This window comes from Phyllostomus hastatus, unplaced genomic scaffold (genome assembly GCF_019186645.2).
Source record: "Phyllostomus hastatus isolate PE091 unplaced genomic scaffold, TTU_PhHast_1.1 phas_scaffold_21, whole genome shotgun sequence".
In the NCBI taxonomy this organism is placed as follows: Eukaryota; Metazoa; Chordata; class Mammalia; order Chiroptera; family Phyllostomidae; genus Phyllostomus; species Phyllostomus hastatus.
The window spans coordinates 39,850,984-39,859,759 of NW_025334017.1; the positions used below are offsets into that span (position 1 = coordinate 39,850,984).

The 8,776-nt window shown below is 55.6% G+C and overlaps 1 long non-coding RNA gene across 1 annotated transcript; it reads left to right on the forward strand.

The window, feature by feature from the left end:
* The first annotated feature begins 1,207 nt into the window (after positions 1-1,207).
* LOC123833196 lies at positions 1,208-3,781 on the forward strand. Its single transcript, XR_006788185.1, has 3 exons — positions 1,208-1,700; positions 2,606-2,671; positions 2,841-3,781. It is a non-coding gene; the product is annotated as an uncharacterized LOC123833196 (long non-coding RNA).
* The last annotated feature ends 4,995 nt before the right edge of the window (positions 3,782-8,776 follow it).

Consider the following 8,776-nt stretch of genomic DNA (forward strand, 5'->3'; position numbering starts at 1 on the left):
CGGTGGTGGGGCTGCTGCCTCCAAGGAGAGCAGGGATGTAAAGGATGAACAACTGGATCTCTTCTGCTGAGGTGGCGACATGCTTAGTTTCCACCAGCAGGGCGGTGGAGTGAGGAGCCCGGAGTGCAGAGGCCAGGGCTTGAAGAGGGGCTCCAGGGCTGACCGCTGGGGCCGCTGACCTGCCTCGGCCTCAGCTGCCTTCTCTGTGCAATGGGCTTAGTTAAGATGCTCACTTCCTGAGACTGTGCAGTTTAAACAAGATCACACTTGTAAAACAATCCCACGTGCCTGCCACATGCAAGACACTGGACACGTCTTGTGGGCTACCAGGACCCAGAGCCAGCGGTGGTCCAAAGCAATGTCAGGCCATGAAATAAACGCTGGCCAGAGTGTCTCACGTGTGTGTGCGCACTTGCGGAGGGGTCTTCGTGAGATGCAGACTCTATCCGGCCGGGCAGGGGGATGGGGCCTGGACATCCGCACCTCCAGTGATCCTGTGGGTGATTCAACGCGGCTGGCCCTTCAGACACAGTTAGAGCGGCGTGGGGTTGAAACCCGTTTCCAGAGACCTGTGAAGTCTCAGTTAATTCCTGAAAGCAGGCATATGCTGTTTAAATCGAGGAGAGGGGAGCAGAGAGGAACTGATCTTAGTGAGTAGCTGTTTGGCTTGGGGTATGTTGAGTGAATTATCTCTTGGGATCCTCACAGCATCCCTGAGGGGTGTTATCAACCCCACTGTACAGAAGGGGAACCAAAGCCTCAGGCATCAAGGGCTCAGGTTACAAAGCTCAGTAAAGGGAGGGACTGGGATAGGAACTTGGGTTTTCTTGCCTCCAACCCCTGCACCTTCCTCGGTACCTCCCAGGCAGCAGCTGGGGCCTGAGAACACGGCTCAGGCCATCTCAACCAGCCACGTCCTCCCTCTGGACCTCAGTGTCCCCGTGGGCATGGCGAGTGGCCCGGGTGTCACGGGCCTGTAGGGCCCCTCCCTCCCCGTCATTCCGTGTGCTCTCTGCTCTTACTCAGCCTTCCCTTGGCTGCTTCCCCGCTCTGCTGCCTAATTTGGTGCTGCCGGTCTGCTCGCAGCCCTCTCAGTGTCACGTTGTCAAGTTGGGAACACCAGCAGAGCTGCTGGGCACACTCCTCTGCCCCAAAGTGGACCCAGCGGTGCGGTGGCGACCAGAATAAACTGGCACCTGGGCCAGAGAGAACATTCTTCCACTCCCCAGAGAGGAGCCGCTCAGTGTCCCCGCAGGTAGAAAAGGCCACTTGCGTCAACTGGAAGTCATGAGGGATCCAGTGTCGCCTGAAGCCCCGTCTTGGAGTCTTAACCCCGCGGCGCCTGAGGGCTGAGAGGCTGGTTTGAGTGCACGTGTGAGGAGGCAGGGGCCTACGTGTGTCAGGCGGGCTCTGCTGGGCCTCCTGGGCTTGTAGACCAGAGGCTGTGAGGAGCGGGCGGGATGTCCGAAGAGCCTGTTGGCCAGAGCTGACATTCCTGCGTTCAAATTCCTGCTCTGCCACTTCCTAGAGCATGACCTTGGGGGAAGTTGTGCAATCTCCCTGGGCCTCAGTCGTTCCTCCTGTGGGACGGGGCTGATAGCAGTAGGTGTCCGGCTGGGGTGGTGGCGAGAACTGAACGGCATAATGCACAGAAAGCTCTCGGGACGGCGCCTGGCCCACGGGAAGCACTGAATGAACACGTAAGCCACGCCCACAGATGTGAAATCTCTCGGGGCATGGACTTCTCTGTTTTGTTTGTTGTTAGGTACTCAGTACCCAGAACAGCATCCAGCACATGGTAGATCGGCACAGATACTCGTGCAATGATTCAATCGGGGGGAGCCGCTAGAGTGGCGATTTCCAAACTGTGTTCCAGGGAACCCCAGGGTGCCCGTGTCACCACATGGTGGGAATGTGGGGAGAAACACTTGAGCGGGCGTCAGCAGCACTCTGCCACTTCCCCTGCCCAGAGCCTCTCTGATTTACATGCCACAGAGGTAGTGTGCTGGGTGAAGTTTTATTTGGAGGGAGATTTTTTTTTTTTTGCAGCTTGAAAAATAGTTAGAAAATCATCAATATCCCAAGCTTGGTCCCTGGGCCCTGGGTTGCCCTGGGTGAGGGCTGGGTAGCTGCTTCCCTGATCCCATCGAGGATCTACTGCTTCAGGTTTTTCTGGGGCAGAGGCACCCATTTTTAACCTGTTTCCTAGGGGATTTCTATTCATGCTAGCCCTCGAACACACGTGGCTAATCATCGTATCAGTGGGGGAACGGAGGCCTTGTTAGGCGAGGTGCCTGGTCAGAGTCTCGGGGGGCTGCTGGAAGGGCTGGTGGAAAGCTGTCTTAGCGTCTAAACCGGTGATTCTTCTACGTTGTGGCTTCTACTTCTGTGACTTTGAACACAGGCGAGTCCGGAGACAGTCCCCGACCAGGTTTTAAGAGGGAGCGCCGGGAGGGACACAGGTCTGATCAACCCTACCTGGACCTTCTGGCAAATTTCTGCTTCTTAGAGCGTTGGCTTTGCCCACTGCTGCCCTGGGGGAGGCGCTCAGCGGGTGCTGGCTGCACGGAAGGAGTGGACGAAGGCGTGGCTTTCTTGTGGACAGGTGTGAGCGGACAAGAAGCAGTGTAATGGCAGGCAGTGCTGAGCTCCGTGAAGAAAACCAAACCAGGTAAGGGGTGGCCCCCCTGCATGTACCTTCTTCTAGAAGTTGTCTAGTTTTCGGTTTTCACGGAGATCCATGATGCGTGTTGAGATGTTGAGTTAACTTCTATATGTGATGTCAAGTTAGTTTTTTTTTTGAAGTGTTAATGAATGGTTCTAACCCCATTTGTTCAAAGATCTGCTTTCCAGACAGCAAGACGGAGAGATCCGGGCTTGCCCACTGTGCGTGCAGAACAGAATTCCTGGGCCGGGTGAACGATGGCAGAGACAGGGCGAAGGTGCCCTCGTGGGGAAGCCTCGTGGGGGAAATCGGGCTCCGAGGGACCCACCCCGTGGCCCTCGCGGTAAAGAACGCCAAGGACCTCCACCGCGACGCCAGCAGCCGGAGAGCAGGGTGCGGGCCGGCCCGGGTGGTGCCTGGGGGCGTGTTTCTCCTGGTGTTCTCAGAGACTCGCACTGCTCTTGCATAAAGCGCAGATTAGGAAAGCATTAGGTAACGAGAGGGTGGCCAGAGCGTATTACACAGCAGCCTGGCGCGGGGCCCCGGAATGCGGCCTGCGGGGATGGCCTTGCGGAGCAAGTCAAATATCTCTGGAACCAGGACAGGCATGGCTTCCTCTGTCCCTCCTGCAGCCAGAAGGGAGATCCTGCCGGCCCGGCTGCTCTCCGGGGCCTCCTCCGTGTCTCTTGGCCTGTGGAGGTGGGACAGAAAGCTGGGAGCCCCTGGGAGCCGCACGCTTTGATGCGTTTTAAGGAGGAGGCTTGTTGCTGAGGCTTTGCCCAGAGGAAGGTGAGCAACAAGTGAAAATGGATTCTGGTCCTTCTGCCTCCTGCAGTCCCCACCTCGCCAGCCCTCCCCCACTGTCCTGGCAGATGGACCTCACAGGGAGCTGCTTCTTTCAGGACTAATGCTATCTGTCGTGGCTCAGATATTCGGTGAGCGTTTGCTGTGAGCTCACAAATACGCCCATTCGTAGGCCCCAAACCTGCTCCGTGCCCTCTTTGTGTTCCCACTCCAACTGTGCAAGACGTGAATTCATGTGCATTAAAGGTGAAAAGGAAACTCACCTTCACCAAGGGCCTCCTCTGTGCCAGACGCCGTGTCAGGATTCTCCAGATGTGTCCCCACAGCAACTCTGTGAGAGAGAGGTGGTCACCTTCACCCCTAACGTGGAACTCGGGGCTCAGAGAGGTTAAGTAACTCACCCAAGGTTGCACAGCTAAGAAGTGTCAGAGCCAGGGCATGAACTCCAGGCTATCTGACTGCAGAGCTTGTGAGCTATCACCAAATGATGTTGTCGGGCTGTATACCACGACCTCAGCTGGGGGCTGGGGGACACAGGAACACGAGCCACGGCGTCTAACGGCAGGGCCTCGGTGTCCAGTGAGGGGCAAACAGAAATGCCTGTGAAGCCGAGATAACACAGGTGTTTCTTGTTCCTGAGGACCTTAACAGTTTTGAGCAGTGCACACTGGTCTGGTATTTTACAGCATAGTCTGTAATTGGGGTTTTCATCTGCTGTTTTCCTCATGATTAGTCTGGACTTTGGGTTTTGGGGAGGAAGACCATGGAGGTCAGAGTTGCACTCGTTTTTAAGGTCTCAGTTCGGTTAGCTGAGATGAAAATGTTGACATCATATGCTTGCGAAACTGCCGTAGTCATAAAGGGTAAGAGGACCCGAACTCAGAAGCGAAAACAAAAATAAATCACACGACCCTTTCTTCAGCATCTAACTCCCTTCTCCCCTCCCCCTCCCCCAAACCAACAGGACTGCCACCGCTGGGTCCTGGGGACTCTTTGTAGCGGAAGGAAACCGACTCGAAGGGGCCAGGAGCGGAGGCACCTTCCCCTGCCTCTTCCTCACTCCTCGTTCTGTTTCAGTTTGCTTTCTGAGCACATCTTCCAAGGACCTTCTAAGAAGGCAGGAATGTGGTTCTGTTCTCAGGGGTCTGCCCAGCCAGAGAGCTCCCCACCCCCCACCCTCTCGTGCATTTGTCAGATTCCAGAAGCTATGTTTGGGATGGAAAGACGACTGAGACAGGGCTGCTGCTCCCAGGAGCTGGGGTTTGGGATGAACACGATGAACAAAACCACTGGACAGATGAGGACACCGAGGCACAGAGGGACTGACCAGCCCGCTCACGGCCATGCACCTGGTCAGTGGTCCAGCTGTGAGCCTGGCAGTGGGCCCCAGAACACTGTCCCTGGGGCGGGCGCCATCAGTCTGCCCGGGAGGGAATGAGCGGCAGCGAGTGAGGGAGCGAGCTGAAGCTAGCCAGCCGGGATTTCCGCGAGACCCCTCCAAACTGCAGAGCCCACGCTGCTGACCACTGGGCCGTCTTCCCCTAGACTAGACGTGTGACTTGGGGCCTTTATTTTGAGCTTCAGTTGCCCAGCTTCAGTAAAGCCTTCCCAACCTTCCCCGGTGGGCTGCGGGGGTGCTTGGTGGAGGGCCCGTGTGAATAAACCTTGGGGTGTCATACAGACACAGTCAGTAGGCTTTAGTTGACTCAGTGATGTCCTGGGTCTTTGGGACCGTGGCAGGGGCCACGGAGGAGGAGGAGGGTTGTCACTGCGTGGGAGCGGGGAGCCCAGCCTCTCCAGTTCTCTCTGAGGCTTCATAGAGCCCCAGCCACAGGCCCCCGTGTCAGACGCCTGCCACCCAGGGTCTCTGCATTCGAGGGAGTTCACCTTCTGAAGTAGCCCCTCCCAGCCTGGGGGCCTTGGCTGTGCATCTTCTGTGCGGGCCCTGGTGCCGTCCCATAGGATGACTCCGTTGTCATTCACGAAATTAGTTACCTGTTGGTCCAGAAGTCACATCAGGAGAAACAGAGAAAGTCACGTGACAAGACACGGGACAGGCGTGCTCTCTCAGGGGATGGTGCTGTGTTGGCACGGGTCCCCACTATTTACCCAGTGCCAGAAAGCTAGCACATTACCTCCTTCTGTAAGGTCAGCTTCAGGGCTCCCAATGAATGGGTGTAAAATAATGTCACATCATGACATGTCATCCTCCTGAATGACAACCGTCATCTCTGTCAGGTGCCAAGGTTCCTTGAACATCTCGGTCCTGTGCCTGATCTGTGTGTCCACTGGGAAAATGAGCGTGGGAGGGGGGGGAATGGGTGGCCCCTCACAGTCCTGCTCCATTGTCCTCTCAGGCACGAAGCCTTTCACTCCGATCTTGTTTAAATCCCAGCGCTTCCCTTCCAAATGGTTGCTAAGGGGAAACACAAAAAGAACGTTCCAGAATGCTCTGCTGACCCAGGGAGGATCTGCCGGAGCCGTTTCCTGGATGACAGCCTCCCCCCCATCAGCAGATTGTGTGAAGCAGGCTCCTGTCAGCTGCGAGCCCTGGGGTGGGAAAAAGGGCTGACACACAGGGCTCTGTTTCATAGAGCTGACATTTCTCATGAATAGCAAATCCCCGAGTGTGGGCAGTCGACCAAGACCAGGAATCCTCATTAGCTGGTGGTCATCAGGCATGACTCGGCCTGCGGAAGGCAGCGGGGAGGAGAGGTCATCCATCCGTGTGGGCAGGGACGGCCCGCAGTCGATGATCGAGCACCATCTTGCTAGAGAGGTGGCGGCGAAAAATGCTGGAATGATCTGTACGGGTCAGTAACTCCCTGCACCTCCCCAGCAGCTCCACGGCTCCGCCCCTCCTTGGGGACCTCCACCTTCTGTCAATTCAGCAGCCAGAGGGTGAGGGCTGACCTGGCAAAGTCTCCCAGACAGGGTCCAGCTGACCAGGTGAGACCCTCCGTGGACGGATCTGTGGCCAAGCGGTGGGGACATACATGACCTGCCCGTCCTGGCTCCAGAGACACCGTTCCTTTCATAGCCCCGCTGAGACCTGGGCCCAGGCCCCCACCTTCTTCCTGTTTCCCAACAATTCGACCTCTGATCCCATCTCTGTAGATGTGAGGGACATCGAGGAAGTGAGTTAACCCGATCGTTTCCCATCCAGAAGCCCGGTCCCACCCTTCTCACGTCCACGCTCCCAGCAGTCGGCATTGGCTGGTCCCCCTCCCCTCTCGCTGAGGCGCTTCCTGGCCTTCCCAAACAGACTGAGTCACTTCCTCCTCTGGGTTCCCATAAGTTCAGAAGCCATCCTTTCTCTGTGATCCAGTTTTGTTTTATGGACACAGTGATTTTATCTTACGGACACATGAAGTTTGCGATTGTTCCTTTTCCTCTTTTTGCGTTGGCTTCTGAAGCCCAGAGCCAGGTCCTAGCTCCCCCTGGTCAAGCGATTACGTGCGCTTTGAGAGCTGACTTTCTCCCTGGCTTTATCTTTCCGTAACCTTTCTCCCCTCCATTGCTTTATTAATATGTATATCTGTGTTATACTCATCTATGGGCCCCACTGCAAATCAAAAAAAAATCTTTTTGTGCTATCAACTTTCACGAGGTCTAATTTCCCTAAATAAAATGCATCCACTGTAAGTAATATACTGTTGATGCGTCTGACAAATGTAAACACCTGGGTAACAGCCACCTTAGTGATGACGTGGGCCACATCCCTCTGGCCCCCAAATTCCCTTGTCCCCTTTTCCACGCCATCTGCCACCCCACCCTGGTCCCTGGTGCCACTGATCAGCTTCCAGCCACGACATGTTAGATTTGCCTTTTCCTGGAGTTGCATGTACATGGAACCACGTAGTATGTGTGGTGATCTTTGCATGGCGGTCCTTGTGTCTGGCTCTGTTCACTTGGCGTGACGATGCTTCTGAGGCGCGTCCGTGTTTCTGTGAATACCAGCGACGGTTCCTTTTTATGGCCTGGTCGAGTTCCATCGTGTGGCTCTGTCATGGCGTGCTCTTTATGCCCCTGCTGATGGACACGTGAGCTATTTTCATTTCTGAGTGACTGTGAACAAAGCTGCTCTCAGTATGTATGTATAAATTTGGGCGTGGGAAAAGAAAAGACAGCTGGTGCATTCGTTGGGGTGCTTCGGGGAAACAGAACCTCATAGGATTCATTCACTCATTGGAATTGGCTCACGTGATGACGGGGGCCGACGGGTGCTGAGATCTGTAGCTGCTGAGCCGGAGACCCAGGAGAATCGAGGGTGTCGCTCCTCCCCGCAGCAGGAGGCAGGCTCCAGACCCAGGAGGAGCTGATGTTTCCCTGTGAGTCTGAGAACGCCCCAGGCTGTCAGGTGGGAGGAAGTCCCTCTTACCACTGGGGAAGTTCAGACCTTTTGTTCCGTTCAGCTTTTCAATTCCCTGGATGAGACCCACCCATCCTCCCTGTTGTTAAAGAGGACGACCTGCTTTACTCAGTCAACTGATTGAAATGCTAATCTCATCCCAAAACACCCTCCCAGAAACAACCAGAATAAAGTCAGAATAAATGTGGCCCAGTGGAGCTGACCTGTAAAATGAACCGCCACACCTGGCGTCAGTCAATGCACAAATACGTATGTGTAATCTAATTCGATGATGGATTTTGGCTTCAGGGCTTGCCTTCCGCACGGAGAATGCCTGTTTATCGATGAGGAAGGCACTCTCATTTGCAGGGACTAGGAAGTCCGGTACCAGTAACTGAAGCAAATACATGTTTTTGCTACTCAGACCGCAAGAAGTCTGGCGGCGGATGGACGTGGCATTGGTTCCGTGTCCCAGGGATGCCACCAGACACCTGAGCGCCTTCTCTTTTTCATCGTCCACGTCCTGGTGCAGTGGCCTCATGGTTGCAGGATGCAGGGTCGCCGTCCCCAGGTCTCAGGCCATGAACGAGGCAGGGTGGGGTGGGGGGGAAGAGGCCCAGGGAAGCAGACAGCCTGAGGGACACGGCGAAGTCTGACCCTTTTTACTGGGAGAGCAGAATCTTCCTGGAAACCACAGCTGGTAGATTTCTCCTTCTAGCTCATTGGCCGGAACTGGGTCCTGTTACCACCCCTAAGTGTCAAGGAAACTGGGGAGCAGGATTGTCGCATCTGGTGTAGCCCCGTCAAAAAGGCACGTTGTTGCCCCAAGGGACTTCCGAGTTCTGTAGCAACGAAGGAGTGTGCAGCAGGTGTTGGGCAGCAGTCACTAACTCCATCTGTCACTCGTGAAACTCATCAGGAAGGCCTTAGCCTGGTGCCCAGCACACGAGGGCACT